Source organism: Lissotriton helveticus, chromosome 2_1 (assembly GCF_964261635.1).
Source record: "Lissotriton helveticus chromosome 2_1, aLisHel1.1, whole genome shotgun sequence".
NCBI lineage: Eukaryota > Metazoa > Chordata > Amphibia > Caudata > Salamandridae > Lissotriton > Lissotriton helveticus.
In genome coordinates, this window is record NC_136059.1 from 946,322,729 (window position 1) to 946,331,431 (window position 8,703).

The following is an 8,703-nucleotide window of genomic DNA, read 5'->3' on the forward strand; positions in this document are numbered from 1 at the left end:
CTCATACTTACTTAGAAACTGTTCAAATAGTATTCACTAATCACGCGGTAAAACATCAATGGATACAGGGCATGCTCAGCGTATTGATTTATATATATACGTCTCCCCAATAGTAGCGCTAAAACTAGAGGAAAGAGAGAGAGGGACTCCAATTAGTATCCCTCATGTAAGTGACATAGAGAATTCAAATAGTGCAAACCATCTACTTACATTCTTGTTTCTAAATCAATCAGCCTCAAGCTTAAGGGGTTGTGTCCAGCCTCGCCACCCTGTTCCTTTAGAAATATACAGCCTCTACAAGAAAGTAACAGGCTATTATAATCTATATTCAATATTAGAATCTAAGCTATTCTAATCTTACTATCTAGCGCCGTACCTTAAGTAAGAGTGCACCAGCGTCCCGCGTGTCGTCCCGGCCAGTTCGTTGGAAAAACAAACACAACACACAGCGCGCGTTTTATATCCGTAATCACGCACAGCCCGTTTCCTCCGTGATTGCGTGGAAACTTGAAATCGATAGAAATCAATAGAGGACTAAGGATAAAATTCTCAAGGCCCAAAATAAGTCAAAAGAGTTGTTCAACATCGTGGAAAATCTCAGCTCTAGCGACAGAACTTCCCTTCCTATGGTTCCTACCCAAGAGCTCTGCAACACACTCAACTCTTTTTTCTATGATAAAATTTGCATGATCAAGCAAAGCATTTCTACTACTCAGTCCCCTTTATTGTTTGCTGACACCTGTTACAACCCTGCCACTCTAGACTCTTTCCCCCTCATAGACGATATCAAGCTACTCAAATTATTAACCAAAGTTAAAACTGGCTCTCCTGATGACATTTGCCCCCCTCACATCTTGAAAGAGGTGGGCACCAATCTCCCTGAGTGCTTACTTTCTTTACTGAATGGGTCACTTGTACAGGGCAAAGTTCCACGCAAATTGAAAAAAGCTCTTCTCGTTCCCCTCATAAAAAAGGCAGGAGCCAACCCGCTAGATCCCATCAATTACAGACCTATATCGCTGTTGCCATACTGTGCCAAGCTGCTGGAGTCACATGTGTGCGAAACTATCTCCAGCTTCTTGGAAAAGTCTGAATACCTGGCACCGAATCAAGCAGGGTTCCGCCCTTGCCATTCCACCGAGGCGGTCATCCTCTCGGTGTTAAACACTCTGAGGCGGAATGCAGATGCAGGAATCCATCAGGCGCTTGTGCTACTGGACCTCTCTGCTGCGTTCGACACGGTCGACCACACCATCTTGGTCGACCGTGTCGAGCAGGCAGGTCTCAGGGGCCCCGCATTGAGCTGGATCCGCTCTTTCATCTCGGACCGCACACAATCGGTCAGACTCGGCTCCTTCTCCGTTCCCATTATACCTACCACCTGCGGGGTACCACAAGGTTCCTCGTTATCTCCCCTTCTTTTTAATGTTTATTTACGCCCTCTTTTGCACTCCTTGCGTCATGCTAATGTAACCATCTTCAATTATGCGGATGATTTGCAGCTCATCTTCCCTCTTAACAACATTGACTCAGTGGACGTATTCCAAAGAACTATGTCCCACATATTGAGTTGGATGAGCTGCAATCATCTGAAGCTCAACCCGGGCAAGACCGAGCTGGTCCTGCCCGGACAGAGCCCACTAAGCTGGAACCCTAACTTCTGGCCCACTAACATGGGAGCCCCCCCCACTAAATCTTCCGTGGTTAAAAGCCTAGGCATTTTTATCAGCGAGGATCTCTCGCTAAAAAGACAGGTTGGAGCGGTGGTATCTTCCAGCATTTTTCAACTGAAGAAAATAAGAAAAATTGCTCGCTTTTTCTCTTCAGTAGCCCTTACACAGATTGTCCTCTCCTTGGTTCTGTCCAGGCTGGATTTCTCTAACAGTCTTTACCTCGGCCTCCAAATTGGTGAGCTTAAACGCCTCCAGCTTGTTCAGAACCAAGCTGCCAGGCTACTGCTGAATATATCCAGGAGGCAATCCATCAGACCTGGCCTTAAGCAACTACACTGGTTGCCAGTTGAGCAACGTGTGGCCTTTAAGGCTGGGTGTATTCTGTTCCGTTCTCTGAACGACTCTGGCCCTTCTTTCATCAGAGATCTTTTCAAAAAATATTGCCCCTCCCGTCACCTTCGATCCACCTACAAATCACTTTTGACTGTTCCTCCATTCAAAAGGAAACGCCTCGGAGGCAGCTGCTTCGACCATCAAGCTGCTGTACTCTGGAATTCTCTTCCTCTCCATATAAAGCAGAATGATAACATCCTCAGCTTTAGGCAATCTCTGAAGACCTGGTTGTTTTCTCAAGCTTACTACTGATAGCACTGCTTATCCTTCGACTGTCTTGTTTGGCTCCTTCTACAGCGCCATGAAGCCTCCGGGCGTACGAGCGCTTAACAAATCCCAACTAACATTAACATTAAGAGGATAAACACAGAAAGTGGACCACTAACCTCCTGGTACGCTAAGCTCTGATTCCCATCACAAACGGCACTGAGGAAAGACTAGGGACAAAATCGGCTCTCATTTAGAGCGCTATCTACTGTTAGCTAAAAAAACACTCCTTCTCGTTACTAAGGCCAATATAGTGGCTAGCAAAAAATGCCAAAAAACGGAACACAACTATGCTCTAGTTAAGAATAACGCTCAAGGATATAATCTTCTAACCCCAGCATTTATGCTTCATATTATGTTAACAATGTATATCCAATTGATAATTATAAATCTATCGGAACGCTAATGTATAGTAAATTCTTAAAAACCTGACAACTGTCAGTGGGTAGTCATATATACCTTCAATGTCGGTAGTTCAACATAAAAACATATATAATAATATATGCTCCCACGGGAGCCTATTTTTGACATCACAATGACCTCAAATATGATAGTATCTAGGCAATTAGTAGAAGTTGGGTACATCGAAGGTGTTGCACATATGTGCACTCTTATTAGATACACCATTTGTCAAGAAAAACTTTTTTAAGGAACACACTGAACATAGTAGGCATTAGTTAATCCCCTTGGGTCTATTATGATTCTAAAGCTCCTATCTCAACAATCATAAAACATTTAGCCAACAGATTCACTAATTACCACCAATGATTCGTTCCCACTCTTCTCGTGAATTAAGCCCATTTCTTACTGTGTTAAGGTAAGAAATGTACCACTGTTCTCTATGTTTGCGAGCATTAGCAATATTTCCACCTCTTTTTCCTATCTTAACCCTCTCCAGAATGAACCATCTAAAATCACATTCCCCATGGTTCTTTTCCAGAAAGTGAGCAACAATAGGAGCAGTTATTTTCTTGGTCCTCACTGCTGACCTATGTTCCTGGAGCCTAATCCGTGCTTCTCTCCGTGTTTCTCCCACATAGCCAAGCCCACATGGGCATATGAGGAGATAAATCACGTTTTTACTTCTACAGTTATTGTGGGTTTTGCATTTAACATTTATGTTATTGCACGAGATTTCTGTTGATACTATGCATTGATCACAAATATTGCACATACCACATTTAGTGGTTCCCACTACTTTAGTATTGTCCAGTGTCCTTTGATTATCTACCACATCATCTTTATATGTGTGCACTAGCAGGTCACGCAAGTTCTTGTTCTTTTTAAACGCGAAAAGGGGTTTCTCAAGGGCAATCTCCTCATCGTAGTTTAAAATGTGCCAGTTCTTATTGACCACATTTTTAATTTGATTGCTTATCTGAGAGAATTTGCTCACAAACACCACTTTATTAAGTGGACTTTTTTCTCTCTTCGTTTTTTGAATCAGAACATCACAGTCGTAGAATCTCGCTCTTTTTAGCGAGTGGGACAACAATTTTTTGGGGTATCCTCTCTCTTTGAACTTCTTTTTCAGTATCTCAGCATGTTTGTAATAGTCACTGATATCTGAACAGTTCCTCCGGAGACGGAGGAACTGACTGAAAGGGATACTTTCTTTCTGTGATTTGGGGTGAAAGCTCGAGAAATGGAGCAGGGTGTTTTTGGCCATGGGCTTAGTAAACAATTCGACTGACAACACCCCATCAGAGTTCTTAATAGAAATATCTAAGAAATCTACTTTTGTGGTACTGTAGGAAGAGGTAAATTTAAGGTTTGGATCTCCTAAATTGATCCAACTAAGAAACTCCTCCAATAATTCAATAGATCCTTCCCAAATAAAGAAAATGTCATCAATGTAGCGGTACCAGCCCGCTACATTTTCAAAAAATGGTGCCATCTCATTGTCTATATGTTTAGCCTCAAACTTTCCCACATAGAGGCATGCCAAGCTAGGGGCACATGTGGCCCCCATGCTGGTCCCCTTTAATTGCCTAAAGTATTCATTTTTAAAAAGAAAAACATTATTGGTTAAAATGAGTCTCACACAGTCTACAATAAAGTCCTTATTGGCACCTCCTAGATCTTGATCGGACAGGAGGTCATCAATTACCTCAACTGTATCTGCCTGGGGGATGTTGGTGTAAAGAGACTCAATGATCAGTGTAACTAGACACTGAGTCTCTTCACAAAATGGCATACTCTCCACCATCGAGATAATGTGTGCAGAGTCTCGTACGTAAGATTTTAAATTTCACACCAACGGCCTCAGAAAATGGTCAACATATTTGCTTACAGGCTCAAGCAAAGAGTCGATGCTACTCACGATAGGCCTCATGGGGGGGTTTAGTTTATGTTTATGTACCTTTGGAAGGCCATAAATTGCTGGAGTTTTAGGTTCTACATTATTTAGAAATTTAAATTCCTCCTCACAGATATATCCGTCATCCTTAGCATTAGTTAAAAGAGCCAGACATTCTTGTGATATTCTTGTTAGGCAGCTAGCATTAGTACGAACATAATGTTCTTTAACCTCCAATAATTTAAGCATCCTCTCCTCATAATCAACAGTATCAAACACAACCACTCCGCCCCCTTTATCTGCGGGTTTCACAGTAAGGGAATTGTCATTCCTAAGTTTGTCTAAGGCTTCTCTCTCGATTTTAGAGATATTAAAAGAATGACTTTTCTTATTGTTGTCAAGGAGTCTGTGTATCCCGCTCTCGACAGCTGTTTCGAATGCCTCAATATTCTTGCCTACCATCCCCAATGTGGGTGTAAAGGTCGATTTAGGCTTCATACCCGAAATATTCTCATGCACCCTACTCTCTCTATTTTCAAAAAAGCGTCTAAGTCTAATTTTTCTAAAAAATGACCGAAGATCTTTCTCTAATTGGAATTTATCAAGATTAGTGGAGGGCACAAAACTAAAGTCTCTACTCAAGATGTTAATCTCTATATTGTTAAGCTCTTTACTTGATAGGTTTATTACTGGTAGTTGGCTGGTCTCCAGTATTGCTTGCTCCGTGTGCTCATATATTCCTGCTGAGGAGGTGCCCGGTTGTACTGTTGTTGACGGCCACGATTGAATTGACCCCGCCCTTGATTCCCATTGTACCTCTGGGCTCTCCTTGGGCGCGATTCTAAAAAATGACCTTGATCATGTCCACTCCTACCGGGTTCGTTGTTATGACAATCTTCCTCTTCACTACTGGAACCCGATGTATCGGAAAAGGTGACCTGCTTGTTACCTCCTCGAGAATAGATTTGACGGTTTTGAGGTCTATCCCAATTGCCATCATTTCTACTTTGATAATAATTCTCTCTAAGATAAGGATACACGTTTTCTTCAGAAAACCGTTCTATATCCTTTTTTAGTTTATTGGTTTTCTTATTGAGCAGGTAATCACTATATCCTTCTACATCCTTGTTTATATCGGCCAGTTTCTTTTTAGCCTCCTCAAGTGCAGGACAATTTTTTAATTCTATTTCTAATTTCTCAATCTCCTCTTGTTCGAGAATTATGAGCCCTTGGGCAGTCTCAATAATAAGGAGCATCCAGTCTCTACTACATCTATTAGAGATCAATGCCCATGTTTCTAAAAAATTTCTATTCTCTGTAAATAGGCCTGGTTCATTTCTGACCTATAGGCCAATAGGGATGGTACCTGATTTTACATATTCGACTAAAAAGTCTGCATGAGCTTCTGTTCGAATTAGCTTCTTTTTTAAATTTAATAATTTGCCCCAGTTTTCCCCTTTACCGGATACAACCGTGATTTTATTTCCACTTTTAGTATTGCTAATACGATGTAGTTGATCATCGCTAAACCCAAAGGTCTTAATCTGGTCCATTGCCAATTAAACCTGTCTAGAAACTAGACAGCTACTCTCCAGCCACTAAGGACCGTACACAGATTCTCTAATAAAAGAGAGAGGGACCCCAACACCAAAGGGATAGGGTACCAAAACTGACTTTATGTCATAAGAGTATTCCCCTTGGGCAACTTAATTTTGAGACAGTAGTTATACCTAACACATAAACAAAAAAATGGACCACACAAAAACACTATCAATTGAAGCAATGCATATGAACAATAATAAGAACCAAATAAATTCAGCTAGCACAGTTTATTCATTTACATAAAAACATGTCTAAATATAATTAAAATTAAAATAAAATTGGGAACACAGACAATATACTGAAGGACCAAAAGATACACAAATATTCATCAATACTTCCTATTTTTACACAAAGAGGGAAGGTACACAAAAAAGGTTAACGTTCTGCAACAATCAGAGTATTCCTTGATTGATATATGGTGTACTTCTCCCTTAATTCAACGCGTTTCGACGGACAGTAAAGATTAAGCCGCCTTCATCAGGAAAATATTAACTGTCTTCCCAAAACTTCTAAAATTTAAACAAAATGCGTATTACAATCCAGAATTGATACAGTTAAAAACAACTACTTAACACTGAGTCTGCAAAATCTAAAAGGAAAATAAAATTATCAAAGCATTGCTCCAATAGTAGACACAGAACATAGCTAGACAACAATGATCGTCAAATGTTGCCTGCACAGTTCTACACAGAGAAATATCAGTTAGACACACATTGAGGGAACATAAACAAGAGCTCAGTTGCAATTTGGTCATATAATAGTCACATTACATATCCACATTCATGACACAGTGATTTCGATATATACTTTCCAGATATTCTAATGCCATTAGTATATTTAATAACATATACATACTACCCCTTTAAGATGGTTCATGCTTGCTAGGGATGTAGAATGGCAAAGCGGTAAGTGCAACCCACCAAATTTTTAATTTGAGACAGACACATACCTTAAACGACCTATTTAGGCATGGGTTGAATAACCTCCTTCCTAAGTATTTAAAAATCTCATCCAGCGAGATAGTCGAATTCTACTTCTTATCCACTCAAAAAATATCTGTAATATATAATATAAAATATAGAATATGATTGAACATAGAGTACTTTCACTACTCCTATATTCAGCAAGATTGCATAAAATTCCACATGTCTACCTTATATGGGCTTTAGTCATAGGCAGATTCTACTCCATCTGATTACAGTCCCTGGATGGATATATTATATATTACAGATATTTTTTGAGTGGATAAGAAGTAGAATTCGACTATCTCGCTGGATGAGATTTTTAAATACTTAGGAAGGAGGTTATTCAACCCATGCCTAACTAGGTCGTTTAAGGTATGTGTCTGTCTCAAATTAAAAATTTGGTGGGTTGCACTTACCGCTTTGCCATTCTACATCCCTAGCCAGCATGAACCATCTTAAAGGGGTAGTATGTATATGTTATTAGATATACTAATGGCATTAGAATATCTGGAAAGTATATATCGAAATCACTGTGTCATGAATGTGGATATGTAATGTGACTATTATATGACTAAATTGCAACTGAGCTCTTGTTTATGTTCCCTCAATGTGTGTCTAACTGATATTTCTCTGTGTAGAACTGTGCAGGCAACATTTGGCGATCATTGTTGTCTAGCTATGTTCTGTGTCTACTATTGGAGCAATGCTTTGATAATTTTATTTTCCTTTTAGATTTTGCAGACTCAGTGTTAAGTAGTTGTTTTTAACTGTATCAATTCTGGATTGTAATACGCATTTTGTTTAAATTTCAGAAGTTTTGGGAAGACAGTTAATATTTTCCTGATGAAGGCGGCTTACTCTTTACTGTCTGTCGAAACGCGTTGAATTAAGGGAGAAGTACACCATATATCAATCAAGGAATACTCTGATTGTTGCAGAACGTTAACCTTTTTTGTGTACCTTCCCTCTTTGTGTAAAAATAGGAAGTATTGATGAATATTTGTGTATCTTTTGGTCCTTCAGTATATTGTCTGTGTTCCCAATTTTATTTTAATTTTAATTATATTTAGACATGTTTTTATGTAAATGAATAAACTGTGCTAGCTGAATTTATTTGGTTCTTATTATTGTTCATATGCATTGCTTCAATTGATAGTGTTTTTGTGTGGTACATTTTATGTTTCTGTGTTAGGTATAACTACTGTCTCAAAATTAAGTTGCCCAAGGGGAATACTCTTATGACATAAAGTCAGCACACATGCACCATTGTGCACGGGTGTTTGAGTTGATTTGAAGATTGTACATGTGCATGAAGGGGGACCTTACTGCACATACACATTCTTGCACACAAATCAGACAGAAGTGCACAATGGTGTATGTGTGCTGAAATCGGTGGGGGCATGCTCACTAGTGCACATCATCTGTCGCATTCACAGTGCATCCTGATGTTGTTGTAAAAGAGATGCAGCCCTGTGCAGGGTCTGACTTCTGCGCGCTTCCATTT